We start from the raw sequence: 22753 nt of genomic DNA on the forward strand, positions 1-22753 counted from the left end.
AATAGAATCAGTTCAAAGACTCTCCGTACACTTCAACAAGTTATAGTCTTTCTCACCTAATCTCTACCCGTGCAATTTCTACCTAAGCACTCTTAGATATGAGAACCCACTCACTTCCCTACAATCACACCTGTGATTTTAAACAACAATCCCTTGAGAAAAGAAAACACTTTTCAATAACACACTCTTGATTTTACTTCACAGTTTCAATCAAGAAGACACACACTTGATCTTGCTTAACAACTTTGATCAAGTAGACACACACTTGATCTTGCTTCACAACTTTGATCAAGTAGACACATACTCTTACTTAACAGCTTTAGAGTGACAAATTACAACCACAAATCAGACCAATTCAACCATCTAAAGATGACTTCAATGGCTTACAAGTCTCACGACTAAACAAGACACAAACCCTAGCTCTCTCTCTATATTTCGCTCAGTATTGGTTGTGTTTCAAATCAGGTTTTCCATGTCCTATTTATAGAAGCATTCAACTGGGCTTGGACATCTTGAAAACCCTAAATCTATTTTCCAATTAAATCTTCTCATGACAGCTAGTTAGACCTCCTTGGAAAATAAGTAAATCAGGTTGTAATCAATGATTGAATGTGCCTGCAAATCAGATCTGCAATCATACATAGATTGCCATTAATTGTGCAATCACAAAACACCAGACATTCACACTGAATATTCTGTGTACAGGATGTCATGACATCGGGTCTGACATCCTGGAACAATCTTTTATAATTCCATAATTCCTTTTATAATTTCCAGTAGATACAAACATCAGATGTCATGACATCGTGTATGACATCCTGAAACAACCATGCATGATCATGTTTTCCATTTGAACTTCAGCAGGTACACATCATCAGATGTCATGTCATTATGAGATTCTGAAACAATCCTGCATGATCATGTTCTTGAACTCCAGTAGGTACATAGGATATCTTATGTTAAGACATCACACACAACATCTTGTGAACACTCTTTGTTTTACCAAAATTGCTGCCAACACTTAGAACCAACAAAAACAAAGCATGATACAATCACAAATGTGCCTGGTGATCTCTCCCAATGAAAACCCAATGAATGAGGGGTAAGGAGGATACCAAGCTGTGATCCCAAAGTCAATGCAAATTGATGAGATAGCATGAGGGACCTTAAGGTAAAAATTGGGGTCTTAAAGAAATATCATTACAAAATCTATATACAACTCAAAGTACCTAAGTCAATGCAAAAAACGAGTTTGTGAGGAATATGTACGCTTTTATACAACAACTTTCATGTATTTAATTGAAATAACATACCTTTTTTACTTTCTTTTTTAGCCATGTATTACTTTTCCTTATTTATTTCATACTGGATTTCGACATAGTCGAAGCCTTCAAAAAATTTTACCTTAAAACTTTTTTCTTGTTACTTTATTAAACACATAACTTTAAATTCACAACGATACTTGGACACTCTTTCTTCAGAAAATATGCTCAAAATGTCGTAGGATTTTTTGGTATTATCCTACAAGTAATCATCCTAAACTAAGTGATTGATTACAAAAAATCCCGGTAAACAAATTGGCACGACAAAAGGGACCCTTTTATGAAAAATATTCAATTTTAATAAGTGTCAGATTTTTTCTACTACAAATTTTTCTTCGTGCATGAAATATTCCCAATGGTTATGTATGTATGCGTTTAAGAAGTGATAAAGCCCTCAATAAAATGAAGCTTCCACCTTCGAATAACCCTCATACTTCTAAACCCCAAAACAATTCCTAATATGCATGAGAACAATCAGTCATATCAACGGCTAGAGATATAGTTGTTTCGACCCCTGTTGGAGTAATTGCTCCTAAAATATCATTGATCCTATCTGATGTGGAAGTTCCTCCACCACAACGAGGGATCAGTTACCATTGATGTTATAGTATTATCATTTTAATAGCTGAAAGTATGCGAGTTATTTACATTTGTCATATAATTTGAGTGGTTTATTTTTCAGTTTCTTTAATTCCGTATTTAGCTATGTTTCAATCATTCATGGTATTTTTGATCTTTTTGGGAAGGTCAACGTGTTTTGTAGGTCAGAGGAAGTCAATGATAAGGTCGGATAAGGAACACAGAGAATTCTCAGAAAAATTGGAAAAATCTATTTATCAACATGTTTTACAACATGAAAGACGTGTGGAACTTTGATCATAACTAGAGCGTCGTAACTCGGAATGACGTGAGACTAGCAGCAAATGAAAGCTAACATCCAGGGATACAATTTTCATGAAGACATAAAAGCCTAATTCATAACTTTCTGCCCATATGCATATCAACTTGGTCATACACGTATTAGATCTGAAAAAAATGCATAGTTGCCCGTAAAACCATTACGCATATTTTGCCTCATCCTTGTACGCGTATGATACGAGTTCCAACAGAAGGGAGGAAAAAATGAGCTTTTGTCATTACGTATAACAGGGAAGGCATTACACGTAATGACATGTTGGGAACGCCTACAAGGAGGCTTACACTGTAAGACCTTAATTTTGACCCTAAGATCCCTCATGGCATCATAACATTGCATTTGCATATTGCCTCAAGGATCATAGCATCTTGGCTCCTTACCTTTGGGTGGGATCTCTTGAGAATTGGTTTGAGATCACCAAGCATGCTTGAATTGTATATTATTGCCTTTCTCATTTTATTTACTAACCAAAAGCACAAAAATATGTCACTAACATCTTTTGTTTGTAGCTTGAGCAATCACAAGATCAAAAGCTTCTAGAAGATCCTATGTGCATTGATATGGCCTAGAAGAGATCAAAGCAAGCATAACAATGGTTCCCTAAAGCTCTCATCCATTAAATATGCCCCCCAAGTATCTCAATCCATCATTTTTATCAAAGCAAACCAAAGGGTTTGAGGTTTGTTTCCCAAGGAAACCCTAATTCATCTGTGTACCAACTGTGCCTTGCTCATGAAGCAACCTCAACCTATGATCAAATGAAATAAAGGGAACTTATTTAATTCATCATTTCATGCATATTTGAACTTATTTGAGTGCCCTCAATCATCAATTCATCAAGATATGAGGTGTAGACTTGAGAAGTTGATCAGTCAATTCACCTGACTATTTTGAAGTACACTGAGACCTAACTTTTGATGTGTTTGTCAAATGGAGATGACCCCAAGAGAAAACATGTTCTTAAGAACCATATGAACAACTTTAATGTTCATCAAAAATTGATTTGAAGCTTGGAAGGGCATCATCCATTTCAAGACATTATAGGTCATTTTGATTGAAACCCTAATTTTAGGTCAACTTCCCAAGGACATAACTCACTCATTTTTCATGATTTTGAGGTGGGATCAAATGAATTAGAAATATCAAGATGTCTACTTCAAATGTTATATTGAGAAAAATTTCAAAATCCTAAAAGAAATACATGTGATAATGCAAAACATTATAGGTCACTTTGGACCAAAGGCATTGAAATGTGAAAAAGTCCAACTTCAAGTGCCCATAACTTCTTCATCAAAAATCCAAATGATGAAAAATTTAAGTCCAAATTGATTTCATTTAAAAGATCTACAACTTTGATGTTGAAGATTTTGTCATTTCGAACATGCATCATTGAAACAGAAGTGCTTAAATTTTGGCCATTTTTGAAAATCTCACATGTACATGTTTTGCACCCTACACTTCATGACCACTTTTAATCAATTTCCAAGTTTCAAATGAAGTTTTGATCAACATAACAAATGATCCTCATGCAAAAAGATTTCCAACCATTACTCATAAGGTTGTGTTTCAAGTATGGACATGGCAGTTTCGAAAGCATGAACATATTGGTACAATTTCGGAAAATCAATTAAAACGCATTACATGAGCTCAGCTTGCACCATCTGCACGTCCAATTTGCATCTGCTGATGATTAGCTGCCAAATCCAAGTGGAATTGGGCCCTCCATGCGCCTGTACAAGCCCATGCATGGAGGCCCTTTCCATTCATGCAACACTTTGATCATGCATCACAGCCATGCTTTTGCTATAAATACAAGGCCATTGCTCTTCATTTCACTAACCTAAAGGCGCGCTAAATGATGCACAATTGATCTTCTCAACCATACTCAAAAGGAACTCACCATTTTCACTCAATTTTTTCAGATCTGAACTTCAATTTTATTGATTGATTTTTGGATCTAAAGTTCCTTAGCCTTGCTCACGTTAATCCATTGATCACACTGCAAGCATCAACATCGAGAAATTGTGTCTCCAAGCTCTGCAAATCAGAGGTTTACTTCTGATTTTATTTTCTTCGAATCTGCTCATGTGTTGCTTGTTTCTGGCTATTGTTGTGTGATATGAAGTCCTCTTCATACAGGCAGTTGATTTGAGCATTGAATTTTCGAAATCTAACAAGTTCAGTTGAACACCACAGAAATTCAACCTCTGATTTCTCTTAATGTAGAAACCTAGAGTGGATTTGGTTGGCACAGGGGTGATGTACAACACCCCAGCTTTCGTTTTGTACCTGGATCATGGCTTTTCATGCACATTTATTTCTCTGCAACTTTTGCCTTCGCCGGAAGCTGGCCGGAGAAGACGGTGGTGCAGGTCACCGTCCAATCTCCAGATTCAATCTGAGCCATGCGTTTCTATTTCCAGGTTTAATCACAGCCGTCCCATGTTATGACTTATTTAAATGCTACATGTGATGCATTTACCAAGGAACATGGTAGGCGCGCGCTCAGGAGCCACATGATTTGCCAACTCAATTAATGAGCTCTGCATCTAACGCTCCACGCTTTTTCACATTTTTAAATTCTGATTTTATTTTTATTTTATTTCTTTTAATTCCATTTCATTTTAAAAATTCATATATCCTTCATTTTTGGTCCAAAAAATGTGAGACCAATTGCATTTTTCTTCTTTTAATTTCTAGTTTCTAAAAATGATTTTTAATATTTTTTATTTTATCATTTGATATTTTTTATTTTATCATTTGATATTTTTTAAGAATTTTCTCTTTTCTGCTTATTTTTAATTCATTTTAAATAGTTTTTGATATTCAAAAAATACAAAAATATTTTTCCAACCTCTTTGAATGATGATAGATCTATGAAAAATATTCTGATCAATTTATTAATTTATTTGAGATTTATTTTAGATTTTAATTCAATTAGGTTATTTTTATGCATTTTTAATTGATTCAAAATAGTTTCTGACTTCTAAAAATGCTGAAATTTTTTGTCAAACTTTGTTTGACCTTGTTGAACTTAGGATAATTTACTTGGACTTTTCAAAGTTGATTTGAAGTGAGTTTGAAGTTTGACCTTTCTTTATTATTTTAATTCAAGTTTTATTTTAATTTTGAAAAATACCAAAAATATTTTATTTGTTTCTTGACTTCTAATCTTCATTTTTCTTCTGTTTACTATTGTTTGACCTTAATCTTCTCTATCTTTGGTCAATGCTTGTTGATTATTTCATTTCATTTCCATTAATGTACTTTAATATTCTTCTTTTTCTTCTTTCTCTTTTTTGATCAATGAGTTAAAGGTTGGTGGTTAGCCTTGATACATGGGAAGTTTAACCTTCCTTGATTCAAATCTAATTCAACTTGATCATGGATCAAGTGAATGGCTTTGCATTAAGGATAAGTTGCTTCCTAATCAAGCAAAGAACCTAAATCAATACAAGATCATTTCTCATTTTTTTTGGCATGGCAAGTTGTAGGAGTTTGATTCACTAATCAAAATCTCTAACTTGTGTTGTTGCCTACATCATTATTGACCGGCCTCAGATAGTTGTGACTTCTACATAAGTCCAATTACAATTGCTTAACATAGCGCTAAATTGCCTTATGGCACACTAACTCTAACACTAACCATTAACCATTAACATTTAATTCTTGCTCTTTACATTTATGCAATTTACTATTCTTGTACATATTATTCATTTGTTTTTTCCCTTTGCTCATTTGAGCATATGTTTATGCTAATGCAATTTGCCTTTTGCTCACTTGAGCACATAATTGTGTATATATTATTCTGCTTGTGCTTTGTTTGATTGTTATGGACCAAATGCAAAAATGGACAAAAAGGACTTAGATTCTAGGAAATTCCCTATGCAAAAAAAAAATGGAGTAAAAAGGCCTTAATGTTGAAGATGGATTAGAAGGACTAAACCTCTAAACTCACTCTTGTCCATTCTTGATTTGCTTCATGGAACTTTTTGATGTGTGTGCTTTTGTGCTAGGGAATCCTATTTTAGCCTAATTGAAGAATCATTGTCTTGTGCTTCAAAAGAGAAAGATACAAGAGCCATTGGGGATCTCCTAAGAGCTTGCTTGATTGATTTGATTGCTTGACTATACACTTATTCGCTTGCTTATTCCAAAGGATGGGAGCTACTTGGATCATCAATATGATCTCAAGAGAGGAACTCCATTTGTGGTCTTATTTCTTATCCTTCATCTCTTGTATGATTAGGACTTTAGCCATTATTCTTCTTCCCTTCACTCTAACCCAAGCCAAAACTTTTGTGCAAACATTTAACACTTGTTTTCAAACATTAGAAACATAAGCATTATGCTTTTGATTTTTAAACTTTCTTTTCATAACACTTATTTTTGAATTGAATCTTTAAGTCAACTTTGACCATATTTTGTAAATACTTTTCATTGGTGAATATAACTCATTCAAATACTTTTTGTGGTTTCAATGGCCACTTTTCTTATTAAAAACTTTTCATAACCAATAGCTATTAGGTTTGAGTTATCCTTGAGGTAGATGTAATACTCACATATATCCTTAGTGATGGACAATGAGTCTTCCATGCTTATTATAGGGTTAACCCCTCACTAGCATGTTGAAGTTATCCTCACATGGTGGATTTGTGGTTTTTAGGTTGAGTTTTCTCCCTTGGATAACAAAAGACCTTAAGGCTTTTGGATCCAATCAATTCACCAACTTGTTTTGAGATTTTTACCCCGAACTACGAGGTTTTTGATCCTAATCTTTATTAGATGGTACGTAGGCAGTGGGTTTATCCATTTGAAACACAAATTGTAAATAACTTGTATTATTCTCTTCTCATCTCTTCGATCATGTTTGCACAAAACAATTTTTTTTCCACAAAATACCAACCTTACAATAAGTGTGAAAAGGGCTCCCTAAGAGTACCTAGGATGTTTTGGGTGCTTAACACCTTCCCGTTGCATAACCAACCCCCTTACCACGATCTCTGACATTTTTACTAGTTTTTGATTCGATAAAACTATTAGGTTTTTGTTCGCTTTCTAACCATTCCTTTGGATAAATAGAAGTGCGGTGGAGACTCGACTTGTATGGTTTACCTTGGATTTAATCAATATGTCTAATGGTAATGAATACCCCGCTACATACACGTAGAAGGCTGAGGCAGGGAATATGTCATTACGCGTAACAGGTAAGGCATTACGCGTAATGAGGCCCAAAAACTCAGAAAGCCCAGAACGTATCTATTTAATTTGGGAATGCGTTATTTAGGGGTTGGATGATTTTAGAGAAAAAAAACACGATCTAAAGGCTGGTGAACTCAGTTTTTCAAGGTGGATTCAGATTTTCAAAAGCTTTATGTGATTGAAGACCAATTCATCTAAGATTTCTTTAATGACAACAATCTTGATTATGTGTTCTTTTCTTTTTATGAGTAGATAAACCCCCCATTGCTAGGGGCGTGTCCTTGATTCAGATCTGTAATGATTTTGACTTACCATATGCAATAACAATAATTTTTATTATAATTGATTTGTTCTCATGATTGTTCTTATTGCTTTCTTTGTCGGATAAACGAAGTTTGATGTATGTGAAAGAATTAGGTTGGACCTCCATTGTTCATGATCTGTTTGAGAATATATCATAGTATATATCACATAGGACTAAAGATATCCTATAATAACTGTATCATTCTTGATATAATAATGCTTAATTTCATGTGTGATTGTCTATGGACGTAGAAATTAGGTTGAATGATTAAAGGTTTTCTCACTAAGGACTTATGAGTAAACACCCTTAAGAACCGGTAATCAAATTTCTAAAAGTCATTGTTGCACTGTGAGTTCAGAATTGTTACATGATTGAATCATACACCTTCTCTAGCATACTATTCATATTTTTCTTAACCATTCAAATACTGTATTTACTTTATTCGCTATTATTTTTCTAATTTGATCAAACCAATCCCAAACACCCAAGATTTTGTTTAAATAAAATTTATCCAGAACCCTGTATCGTCAAGCAGTCATTGAGATCGATACTAGGGATTTCCCTTTTTTATTACTACATACACAAAATAGTATACTTGTTATTTTTTTGACCAAGTTTTTAGCGCCATTGCAAGGGACTGCCAAAGATTATAGAGTTCATAGATTTATTTCAGTTAAAATTTTGTTGCTCTGCAACAAAAATTTTAAATTTCAGTTTTTATTTTTAATTTTTTATTTTGTGGCTATTTTTGGGTTATTGCTAATATTTGTCTAATCTGTGTATGCGAGGAAAACCCTCAGCTAATTTTACTTTTGACATAGAACCAAAAATAACTTTGCACGCTAAGTTCAGACAAGTTAGGAAAGCAAGGATGGCCGTCTGTGAAGCAAATTTTTGGATTTCGAACAAGAAAAAGAGATTGAAGTTTCTGAGTACTCAGATACAGAATATGACAAAGAGAGAGAAGAGGCCTTTTACAGGAAAAATAAATGAAGATGCAAATAAACATCAGCAAAGGTTTCTTACTGTGAGCACTACTTTGAAGATTGATGGGCACACTAAAGAAGCAAAAAAATTCAGAATGTTTCCATTCAGTTTAGCTCAAGACGTCGAAGAATGGTTTTATTCATTACCGATAGGAAGTATTACTACATGGGAACAAATGGAAACAACTTCTATGAATGAGTACTTTCTTGCTTCTATTTATATTCGAAAAAGATAGGATATTGTGAATTTTAAGCAAAAGGAAGGGGAACCATTGGGTGATGCGTACAAGAGATTTAAAAGGTTACTGATTGAGTGTCCTACTCGTAATTTGGATCAGACCGAACCAATGCAAATGTTTGTAAATGGCCTCAGATTGAAGACTAAGCAACTTATTGATACAACTATTGGTGGCTCAGCCAATTTTACAACAGCCACTGGTATAAAAAAGATCATAGAAGCCATTCTTGCAAATGAACATATAGAGTTATATGACTGAAGCGTGAGTAAACCAGAAGGTGTGATTGATTTCAAACTTACAAGTCGGGTAGTGAAGATGGAAGACCAAGTTGTTGCTGAAGTTATGAGAAGAATTAAGACTATAAATATAGGTAGTCAACAAGTAGCCTAAGTTCAACCTGTTCAACTGTTAATTGTGAGATCTGTGGGGGACCCCATTTTTCCATGCCGTGTGTTGCAACTGGCTAACAATTTGAAGAGATAAAATTTCTGAAGCAGAATAACTCTTATTCTAACACTTAGAATCCAGGCTGGAAGAATCATCCAAATTTCTCCTAGAAAGTTCAGCAAGGGAATGTTCAAAAGCAGGGTCCCATTTAATAACAGAACCAACCACAACAATTTCAATAGCAACAACAGTACCAACCACAACAACAACAATATCAACAACAAACACTCAAAAAGGATGATTGGTAACTTTCCACTGAAAAGATGGAAGCTCAAAATTCCTAGTTCCAAGAAGAAATAAGAAATAATTAAAGGAACAGTACTGCTTCTATCAAATTCTTGAAGTTTAAATGGGTTATATAGTACAACAACTCAAAAATCAAGCTCAAGGCACCCTTCTGAGTGCAACAATATAAAATCCGGGACATCATCAGAATGTTAATGTTGTCACAATAATAAGTCATAGAGTTGCTAAAGATGAAGAAGAGAAGGCAACAAATCATGACCATCTCATAGAGGTAGACCAGGAAGTGAGGGAGAATAAAAAAAACCAGAAGAAGTTATACCAGTCATAAAGCCAACTGAAGAGAAAAATAAAAATAAGGCTAAACCAGTGATTAAGTTACCTTACCCTTAAAGAGTGAAGAAGAAGGATACAAAAGAGGAACACTTTGAGAAATTCATCACAATGTTCAAAAAGATAGAGATCAATATGCCTTTCTTTGAAGCACTCGAGCAAATGCCCATGTACCAAAAATTCATGAAAGAGGTAATTTCTAAAAAGAAACCAATAGGAGATGGATCGGTAACCTTAAATGAAAAATATAGTGACATATCATCAGGTAGGAAAATCCCAATCAAGCAGAAGGATCCTGGATCTGTCACAGTCCCATGCACTATAAATGACAGAACTTTCAAAAAGGTACTTATTGATTCAGGAGCTAGTGTGAGTCTGATGCCATTGTCAATCTATCAAAGGCTTGGTATTGGAAAGGTCGGAGATACAGGGAAAAATCGGAAATTTGTAGATCACTCTATAAAGAATGCATATGGGATAGCGGAAGACATACTAGTGATAATATAGGAATTTAACTTTCCTGTTGATTTTGTGATCATGGACGTACCTGAGAATGAAAAGACACCTATCATTATGGGTCGACCATTCATGCTGACAAGTCAATGCTATTTCGACATAGAACATGGTATATTGACTTTAAAAGTTTATGATGATGAAATAACCTTAAATGTACTTGAAAATAGGAAGCTAGAGGTAGAAAAAGAAAATGAATATCAAGTAGGCATGATCAGGACAAATGTGAAAGGCCAAAGTAACATGCCACCTTCAAAAAAAAATCTCAAAAATTCCATCTCAACTTGTATCACCTCCATTAGAAACCCCGACTGAAAAAACTCCTAGTTCCATTCCAAAAGCCATGAGAAAGAAGAGAATTTGACATCGAGGTAAGGATATGGAAGTTGAAAAGGACTTATGGAACAAAGTAGCCCATATCTCTGAAAGAGATGGTTTTTTGGTTTTGGAAAAGACATGCAACAAGGTGTAGAAGCTAAAGTATTCCCCATAGGAGGGGGAAGGAGGCGTCAAGCTAATGATGAAAAACGAGCACTGCTTGGGAGGCAACCTGTAGCGGTGTATTCGTCACTTTATGATTTATTGACTAAATCAAAAGAAAAGCATACAAAGAATCGAGTCGCCACCGCACTTTTATTTATCCTAAGGAATGGCTAAAAAGCGAACAAAAGCCTAAGAAGTTTTACACATAGAAAACTAATAAAAAGATCAGAGAATCTGGGTAAGGGGTTAATTACGCAATGGGAAGGTGTTAGGCACCCAAAACGTCCTAGGTACTCCTAGGGAGCCCTTTTCACACTTGTTGTATAAAAAGTTTATTTGTTTATGACATATTGTGCAAACATGAATGGGAAGATGAGAAAAGAATATACAATTTTTATTATTTTTGTGTTTGAACGGATGAACCCGTTGCCTACGTACCTTCCATGAAAGGTAAGGATCAAAACGCCGTAGTGCGGCTAAAAGATTTCCAAAAATTAGTGAATTCATTTTAAAACACAAGCCCTAAGGTTTTTCATTACCAATGGGAGAAAACTCAACCTGAATCAACAATCCACCATGCGAGGACGACTTCAACATACTAGTGAGGGGTTAACCCTATAATAAGTATGGAAGACTTACAATCAACTCACTAAGGATAAGGTAAGATTTATATCAACCACTATGGTAATTGAAACCTATGGCTAATGTATGAAAACATATCAACAATGGACAAAGCCACAAAACAATTGAATGAGTGAAGTTAATTGATTATGAGTATTCACAAAATATGGTCAAAGTATGATTAAGATTCATTTCAAAGAAGTATTATGAAACGGAGTTTGAAAAGTCAAGGACTTTAGGTCCGGGTTTCTAATTTGAAAAGACATGAAGATGTTTGCACAATAGTTCAAAGTTTTGAATTAACAATGTGAAAAGGGAGTTTTTTGGAACAAAAGGGTGTGGATGAATGGAGTGTAAAACTTCTTAGAAAGGTTCACCTCTTGAAATCATATAGAAGATGATTCAAGTGTGTCCTTAGGAATAGGCAAATGAGCAATAAAAAATAAGCAAAACAAATGATACCGGATGCCAATTGCTGGACTTATACCAATCTCACAAACAAAGGTGGATACCGGATACCACTCAATGGATTTACACCAGTCTCCTAAAACAAACAAGGATATCAGATGCCAATAAATGGACTTATTCCAACCTCCTAAAGCAAAACAAAACAAAAGAGTGGATATCGAATGCCAATCAACTGGACTTATACCAATCTCCAAAGAACCAAACAGACAAAGATACCAGACGCCAATATATGGGCTTACTCCAATCTCCGAACAAAACAAAACATGGATGTCAGATGCCAATCTATCTGGACTTACTCTAACCTCCATAGGATGATCATAGGAATACAAATGCCAACAACATGGACTTGCAATTGAATCCTCACATACAACAAACAAACAAGCATTAAGCAAAGAGGACATAAGTGGCCAATGACATGGTCTTATACTCAATCCCTTCCAAATCATAGGAACAATGGCCAATGAATGGACTTACTGTTGCTTCCTCAATGGGCAAACAAAGATGTGTCACAAAGATATGAAATGATGATCATGCAATAATGAACAATTAATGATGATAAATGCACGAAGGCAAACAAACAAACATGTACAGATAAACCAAGCAATCAATCAGACAAAGTCATTTAGCACACACTATATGCAAGCAATTAGGCTCAAGCAAGGGTTAGACTTTAAAGTCAACTGGAATGGGGTAAGTGGTGCTCTTAACCTTAACATTGAGAGTTAAGGTGAAGCAGATGAAAGGATATGAGGGGTGTGCCTCATTGCTCTTATCCCTGGCCTGGGAGAGCATTGAATATCAGAAGGTGTGGGAGTTCAGAAAGTTGTAACTCTCTCCACAAGTTAATGACTCTATAGATCTTGGGTTAAGATCCACAATGCTACAACATGTAATGTGAGCAAAGGGAAGACACACAGAATAGTAGGAGATGGACTACACATCTCTTCTATCTAACAATTGCCTTATCAAAAGGACTTTTCCTGCTTGGGGACAAAGATAAACAATCACAAACATCGCCTCTTAAGGAGGACTTCAGACAGGTGCCTGGCCAAGTAACAGGCCAGGTCTCCCAGACTACATGAAGAAGAGATGTTATACCTCAATGCTTAAGCTATCAAGCAAAGCAAAAGCAAGTTCACCATGAACTATAGCAACTAAATGTACCTGTGGAAACATCAAACAAATCAGTATACTATACAGACAGTCAACCCACAATTAATGCAACAGACAACCAATATAGGCAAAGGCATAAGCCACAAGTCACTCCCAATTGAATCAACTTCAACCTACAAAACACACATTAGTAATCAAAAGCAAATATCAAATTCTCTCAAGATGAGGCATCATCAATTGTGTAACTTGCATGTGTAACCTGAAACAAAGCTTCAAACATGAGCAACCAACCACTAGGTCAAAGCCTAGGGTCAAAGATGGGGAAAAAATTTAAAACAGAACATGAAAATTCACAAGAATCAAGTTTGATCAAATAAGAACATCATCCAAGTGGTCTCATGTCAAAAGCATCAACCAATTTCATTTCATAAACGAATCATGTCAATGTATGCAAGTTGGAAGCTCAATGATGCAAACAGAATGATCACAAGCATATTAATTCCAAAATGGCTCAATAAATCTCAAGAAAAATCATGGCTAAACAGCACACATCAAAATGATCAGCACACCAAAAATCATGGCATTTGGACAAGTATAAGCAAGTCAATTAAAATCATCAAGTCAAGGTAAGCATTAACAAGCTCAAAGGAAGCACAAATTGATGCATCAACTTAAGGCAATCCTAAAACAGACATTACAAGTTATAAATGATTCAAACCAAAGCCAAGACAAACTTCAATGTGTCTAGAAGACATGTGTAAAATTTCAAGCTCATATGATCAGGCATAAGAATTTCACAAATCATCTAAATTCAACACTCATCAAAAGTCCAAACATGACAAGCCAGAAGAGAAAATCTCAAACAAATTGGAAATGAGTCTAAAAATTCTACAAAAATTCATGATCAAACCTAACATCCAGAAGTATTATCATGCAAAAATTCAGATCATTTGGCATTTATTTGGCAAGGTAAATAAAATCAAAAAATTAGACAAGAAATGGTGTGACACACATTGTCACACCTACATTGATCACATCATAACTCAACATCCAAATATTCTAAAAATACAAACTCAAAGCCAAAAGATCAATCAAAGTGTCTAGATTAAGCATGTAAGTTTTCAGCTTCATTGGATTAAGCATCATCATCTCACAATCAAAATGGCAAGCAAGGTGCAATGAATGACATGCAAGAACAAACCCTAGGCAATTTTTAAATCCAACCGAGCACCAATTCTGGAAAAATATCCTAAAAATAGTAGACATTACAAGGAACATGGCAAAAAAATCTCATGTGAATTGGATCATTATTTTGAGAGTTATGAATTTTTTAATGGAGAGAAAAAATAAAAAAAATGCATGATGAAGTGTATGAACATGTTAAGCATAAGTGAAGAAAATACAAAAGCCAAAAGTGAGAAATGCTCTGGTCCGGATTCGAACCATGTAGAGATTTAAAATGAGGCGCTCACTTAATGAAACGCACCGTTTCATTAAGTGATGTGGCATGGCGCTCAAATCTGAGCCAATCATTCAGCCACGTGAGTGCTTGTGTGGACCAATACATGAGCATTAACAAGATTTCACATGCAAAACACGCCAATGAAGATCAAAACAGTTCTGGGAATCAAAACCCTAACAAACTCATGCGCATTCATCATGTTCATCAATCACCAAGATCCAACTTGCACAGAAATTCATGAAACATACATCATTCGATTCATCATTCAACACACATCAATTATCCAGCATCAATTTAACCTAATTCTAGCTGTATCAAACAGATCGAACAAAATAAGTTTCAACAAACAAACTTCAAATCATGATAACTAACTCAATACTTAATGAAAATTCACGATCTAAAGTTCAGCAAGATCAGCAGTGAGAGATCTACAATAAGCATCCATCAATTTCATAAATCATGGAGGTCGAAATCTAACCTTGCTGGAGAAACAGAAGTTGATTTGCTTGATTCAGGTCCTGGAAATGCAAAACAGATGTCCTTCCAAGCTTAGATGATTGAATGGATGCAAAAGGATAGCTCAACAACACTTGATTTGTCTAGAAATCTCAGCTGCCATTGATGAACATGAGCTTCAACAGTCCATGATTCTTGTTGAATTCTTCAAGATCTGGCTTCAATAATCCTCAATGATGCTTGCAGATGATGAACAGCACAAGAAATAGGCAAGGCTATGAAGAAACTCGATGAAAAAAAAGTGGAGAGAAATTTGAGAGCAAAATTTTAGATCTGAATTTGTGAATTGTGGTTGTTGAATTCTATTAGGATTAGGAATATATACCCTCTGCTAATGAAGCTCCTTAATCATGATTAGGCAAAAACCCAAGGATTAGTGAAATGAGCATGTTTATGCAATTTGGCCAAAACACCCTTATGCTCACATGGCCAATGGAACAGTGCGAATTTGGCTTGGAAATGCATTGCAAAATCTGTTTTGATGCATATGAAATTGGTTTGAAGTGAAAATAATGCATATTTTTCAAATGGATATTTTCCCTCCAAAAATTCAAATTAATTCAAGTGAAAAATGCAATATTTTTGTGATGAGAATTTGTGAAATATGATGCATGATTATGATAGTAGGGATCAAGAGTGAAATGCTCCAAAAAGAACCACATGATTTGGCCTTTTGGTCCAAAAGTTATGCTAGCTTGAAGTTCAAAATTCCTTGGAAATGATTTAATCATAATTCTCCAACCACAAATGATAAATGGATTTTCTTGAACTTTTTAGAAAGGTAAGAGCAAGATCTTCAACTTTCATGTTGGACAAAATTCCATTTTAAGCGTGCTTGATGATGTAAAGTTGAGGAGAAGACCTTTCCATTTTTGGCAGTTTGAAATTACAGGTCACTTACTATTTTTGGAAACTTTTTATCTGACCTCAAATTCTTCCATGTTGATGTTTGACATGTTAAATGACACTTGTATGGACATGAATGAGGCCTCTCAAACCATCTCCCACCTTCAAATCCATGGTTAAATGCACAGTTGACTTATGTTGACTTTTCTAGGGTTTTAGCTGACCTAGCTATGCTCTGATGAAATCCAAGCCTCTACCACTTGAGATCTTGATTCAAAATGATATCACAACTCATATGAACTCTTGTGAATGATCATGGTGCCCAAATTCTTCAGAATGGCCACCATCTATTGCTCATAAATTGCCTTTGACTGGCTTGACCTAATGTTGCTTCATCTGCAAGTAACAAGGTTAGATGACAATATTTTTGTACCTTTGGGTTAGTAAACAAATGAAAAGCAATGATATACATATGCAAGACATGCTTGGTGATCAAGAACCACTCTCAAAAGACAACCCACCCACAGGGAAGGAGGCAAGGTGCACAAAGATCCTTGAGGCAATGATATGGTATGATATGATGCCATGAGGGATCTTAGGGACAAAATTGGGGTCTTACACAACCCAAGGGAAGTATTCGTAATTTTTATTTTATAGTTTCAATTTATATTAATTTCAAAGTTTTTTTTGCTTTAAGTTGGTTTATTTTTGGTTGTTTACTTTCATCTAGTAATATGATAATGGTAGCTTTAGTGGTTGTGTGAAAAGTACCCAAACGGAAGGCATTTGAGACCTCTGTGCATGTTAACTCGCCAAAATATATTTTTTATATACTTCTAAATGATATGATTGGTTTAATTAAGTTGGACTGGAAGTTGAGCAGATTTACCATAACTGGTTGAGAAGCCACATCGAGCAAGAGGTACTGTCGAGGTTGTCATATCTACCCAACATGGTGAGATTAGAAAACACTAAACACAATGTACATCATAAGAGAGCATTCAGGTATATATTTATAATTCAGAACTTGCGTATGTTCTTTTCTGATTTCGGTTGCATAATTACACACACTGGGCACATTTATTTTTAACCCCTGACCCTTTCTAACAATCCTTTTTATTATTATCCATTGTTAACCCCATTTGAGCCTTTACCCATTTGATTGTTTTAAAAACCACATCATATTAGCCGATGGCTCAAACACTCCCCCACCATGTTCAGAGCATTTATGTGAGTTATCAGATCTATGTTAAAAATTAAGGTATGACACACACTAGCCATGGATCGTAGACTTAGCATTTTTTTAATTATGAGAATCCTTCTCCTCGTAACTCGAGAAGTTGAGCCATCAACTGTGACAGTTGGGATGAGGTAAAAGGATCATGTTGAGTAACAGTTTTTTGATCTTATCCAAACATCGAAGACACGTGGAAATAAGTTGGAAGACTAGAAGTTACACAAAAGGGTTACGTGTCGAACTTTGAAGTTATATCTATTGTAGGCGATTATTTCTATACTATTATACATAGTGGTTCTAATGTTAGGAATCAAGGTGGAAATATCATTACAAAATCTCTATAGAACTCAAAGTACCCAAGTCAATGCAAGAAACGAGATTGTGAGGAATATGTATGCTTCTATGCAACAACTTTCATGTATATAATTGAAATAACATGCCTTTTTCTTTACTTTTTTAGCCCTATATTACTTTTCTTAATTTATTTCATAGTGGATTTCGACATAGTCAAAACCTTTAATTTTTTTTACCTTAAACATTTTTCTTGTTACTTTACTAAACATTTAACTTTAAATTACAACGAAACTTGGACACTCTGTTTCTTCAAAAATTATGCTCAAAATGTCATAGGATTTTATGGTATTATCGTACAAGTAATTATCCTAAAGTAAGTGATTGTTTACCAAAAATGCCGGTAAACAAATTGGCACGACCAGTGGGACCCTTTTATGAAAAAAAAATTCAATTTTAATAAGTGTTGTGTTTTTTCTACTACAAATTGTTCTTCATGCATGAAATATTCCCAATGGTTATGTATGTATGTGTCTAAGAAGTGGTAAAGCCCTCAATAAAATGAAGCGTCCACCTTCGAATAACCCTCCAACTTCTAAACCCCGAAACAATTCCCAAAATGCATGAGAACAATCAGTCAGATCAACGGATAGAGATATGGTTATTTCAACCCCTATTGGAGCAATTGCTCCTAAAATATCATTGACTCCAATATCTTTGATCCTATCTGATGGGGATGTTCCCCCACCACAATGAGCGAGTCTCTCAATTAACTCCACGATCATAAGACCAAATCGGGGGGACCCTAGGATACCTTATATTCCATGTTTTTCATTTCATATGGGTATCGGAGAGTATTCGTATGGTATTCCACCAGCAATAATGGAAAGCCTATAAATTGGTACATCAACACATGAAGAGAGGGAAATGGCTACCACCTCACCCTATAATCAGCATCCTATATCAGCTTCAACCATAAATAATCCTATTCAAACGGCGCCTCCATCAGGAGGTTTAGGCCATATCCCTCAAGTGATGCCAATGCTAAATATGACATCTTTCATGTGTGTATGGCATCAAATGGATGAAATTAACCACGAGATGGTTAACATGTCGACCCAGCAGATGGTTACATTGTTCAATCCCTTAAATTAGAACACCAACCAGTTCTATGAATTATTAGCCAACCAAATGGGTAGAATAACCGATTCTTAGGTCCTCCTTAGGCCCAGGCGCGGACAACTCCTCAAATCTCAAATTCCAAGCCATTGGAAACACTTGACAATGGGGCGGGCCCTATTAACCAAAGGCAGGAGTAATTCTAGGTCAGTGGATAGAGATGTGGCAAAACTAAAGCCTTGACCTTCTTATGTCTGTAATCTATTAAAATCGTCTGATGGGGAGAATCCTGTCGAACCTAAAAACGTTGAATTTTTTGCAAAAACTTATACATTATATTCGAATTGAAATAAAAAAAAATATGAATATATACCTAGAAAACGAGTTAAAATCGATTAATGGATTATCTCCCCTCGCTTGTTCCTTCTCATTTTAACAAGCTAGTTAGAAATCCTTTATTTTTTGGACCAATCGCTCTTTTGATTTTGGAAAAAAAATATCTTTATCAATATACTCTTTCTTCTACATATTTCTTGCTACCCCATAACATAATGGGGTATAGCTAATAATTAGGACTCATAACAAAAATCCTTAATCTATTAGTGGGAAAAAGTTTTTCCACAGCAAGCACTAATCCTTTTTTAACGTATAATTAGAGGCTTTGGAAGGAATTCCAGGGGGGCCCTATGAAAATTTCGAAATTTGTTGCTTTGATAGAGAAAAGGAGCCAAAATGGAATGATTTTGAATATCGATTCAGTGGTAAAAAATTGTCTCCTACTTTTGACTTGCCGAAACAAGAACTTTATGTGAGAATTAAGGCCCCCAAGGGAGAATTAGGAATTTTTCTAATAGGAGATCAGAATGGTTTTCCTTGGAGATGGAAAATTCGTCCACTTGGTTTTATCAATTTGCAAATTCTTCCAAGTGAAACGAGATATTCGATCTTTTAGTTACCGAAGGCCAAATTATAGTCCAAAAGGGGTTAAAATGCCACCTTTAAAGAAACGAATAAAAAAAGAGAGTCTTGTAAGTTCCACAATTTTCTTGGTCACAAAAATTCCCAATATGTCTTTTTCATGGATCTGGCACAAGGAGCATTGAAAGAGGGAAGACGGAAATTTGGTGATAAAGCCAAGACTTTAATTTAAATGGATTATGAGCCTCTTCAGATCAAGGACCCGCATTACGCTAAACCATTTTAATGCTTGGTTGTTGAGGCTACTGAAGGCTCCAACGTGACCATGGAGGTTTCCTACCGAGTCTAAATATTCTGAGGAAATTAATGTGGTATATCCACATGGTGAAGAGGAATTGATAGATTTCCTCAACATATGTAACTTGATGGATTTTGAAGTGATGTTGTACCCAAGGTGCATTTCCATTTTTGGTAAGAAGGAAATTGAGGGCCTCGGAACATCAAACTCCAGTCATCGAACAGGGCCCAATAAAGGGCGAAATTTTGCCTTTAACAAAAGAGGTATCCCATATAGGAAACAAAATATGTCTTTATGTCAATAGGGAGGTAGAGGAAGGAATTATACCCCTTTTTTCGAATGTGTCTGTCAGTGAGTGGGTTCATCTCCATAACAAGAATAAAACCAGCCAACAAAATTAGAAGGTGGTAAAGTTGGGCACTGATTCGTTATATCAAGAAAACTCCCAAGTGTCTAATAGATACTCCCATAATCCTAATGACATGGGTAAAAACCACATGAAAGGACATATTGGAGGAGATATCAAAGAAAAAATAAAATGACTCGAGAAGCTGTAGGATCTAGTACCAGTAGTAAGGCACAAAAACCAAATGGTGAAGTGGCCAGAAGGCCAGTAAAAGAGAGGATATTTTCCTCTTTGACGTCCGTCAAAGTTGGAAGAGAGTTGATCCATGGGATTGGATCCATCCTTTCATATCTCCACCAAAGGGTCTTCATATGGAGGGTATATGGCATAATCGAGAACATACAAGCCAATCAAAGTTATTACATGGAATAAGTAAACCATGTTACCAAGAAAACATTCGATAAGAACTGGAGAATATTGCATCATGCCCACCAGCAGATCACGGATACACACCCTAAGAGAATTCCATTCACTCTGTTAGGCTTCACCTGACTCATGGCTTTATATGGAAGTGTAAAGTGTGGGGGGAACGACAACCAGAGGAAGGAAATGTTTCCCCAACTGGATGGGGTGATGATGACGCCTACTATGTCTAATTCGAGTGCTTAGACTCGGATTACGGCCTATGTGGATGAAATCAAGTAGATGCGACTCAAGAGGCAGAGTTACAACAGAAAATGGCTATGGAAGCCAACATTATTAACATTATTGATGTCCCGTTGGGAAGATCAGAAATCTAGAGACTCAATTTCATATATGACAACGAGCTTTTGGGATTCGAGAAAGATCAAATGACTTTGACATAAATAATTCAGGCTCAAGATCCACTAGAAGAAGTCGACCTAGGAGATGGATCAATCATAAGGCCTTCTTATATAAGCACCAACATCGATCCAAGCTTGAGTGGCCATGTAATCTAGTTGCTAAAAGACTACAAGGATTTTTTTGTACGGGCCTACAATGAGATGCCTGGCTTCAGTTGAGATTTGGTAGAATTAAAATTACCAATTCATCTAGAGAAGATGCATGTGAAGCAGTTACCTAGGAAATTCGCCCCAGTGATCACGTCGAAGATTATAGAAGAGATTGAAATATTTCTAAGGATAAAAATCATCATAACTTCCAGGTATGTCAGATGGCTACCCAATATAGTTCATGTCATTAAGATGCTTATTGGTTCAATAGTAGGCTATAAATTCCTAAGCATGCTAGACAAATATTCTTGGTATAATCAAATCTTCATCGTAAAATATGAGGTACCAAAGACGTCATTTAGATGCCCTTGGGCCTTGGAACTTACGAGGGGTAGTTATGCTCTTCAGATTAAAAAATGTCAGTGCAACATACTAGAGACTAATTAATTTAATATTCCATGAGTTCATTGAGACCTTTATGTAGGTCTATATTGATGACATTATGCACAAATATTCTTCAAAAGATGGCCACCTAGACCACATTCGACAATCATTCGAAAGATGAGGAAATATGGGTTGAAAATGAATCCATTGAAATATGCTTTGTTTGTTAATGCAGGATATTCCTAGGCTTTTTCGTCCATAAAAAAGGGATAACGATAAATCAGAACAAGACCAAAGCTATATTAGAGACTAGGCCCCCTCGACCAAGAAACAAATTCAGACGCTATTGGAAATTGTCAATTTCCTTAGGAGGTTCATTTCAAACATAAGTCGAAAAACAAAGGCTTTCTCGCCCTATTACGTTAAAAGAACGAGGAAGGATTTAGGTGGGAGTCTGATCATCTGGCATCTTCTGACGAAATAAAAGCCTACTTGGAAAACCCTTAAATTCTATTACCTCTTTCAAAAGGAAAATCAATTAAGTTGTATATCTCTGCATTTGAGTCGACTATTGGCAGCATGCTAGCCCAAGAAAATGATAATGGCATCGTAATAGAGAATTTTTGTTTGTGTCTATATTTCTCATGTAAAAATTGAAACATTATATAAAACCCGTTGACTTTTACATTTATTCAAATTTTTACATCATTTAACATATTATTTCAAAACCCATTTTGCATAGTCGAATTGGGAAGTGAGATTTAGCCTTAATTGAGTATTCCTTAACATATGCACCCTTAAAGTCAATGAAAGGAAAAATTATTGCTGACTTTATAAGCAATCACATGTTGAAACAAGGAAAAATTACTTAGACTTGGAACCATTTAGGTTGTACTTCGATAGTTCGAGTCATAAAAACCCAACTCGGATTTGGATTTTGATCATCTAACCAAAAGGGATTCTGACAAAATTCAAATTCAAAATAGAAGTTCATTACTCTATAAACGAGGCCGAATATGAGGTTTTGGTAGTCGGCCTCAAGATCTTACTCGACTTGGGGGGAAAATGTGTTGTAATTAAAGGCGACTTAGAACTAGTAGTGAAGCAATTGGCTAAGGAATAAAAGTGCCTCAACAAAATTTTTTGTTGTACTTTATTACGAAAAATTCTCT

The sequence above is a fragment of the Lathyrus oleraceus genome, chromosome 2 (genome assembly GCF_024323335.1).
Source record: "Lathyrus oleraceus cultivar Zhongwan6 chromosome 2, CAAS_Psat_ZW6_1.0, whole genome shotgun sequence".
Classification (NCBI taxonomy): Eukaryota; Viridiplantae; Streptophyta; class Magnoliopsida; order Fabales; family Fabaceae; genus Lathyrus; species Lathyrus oleraceus.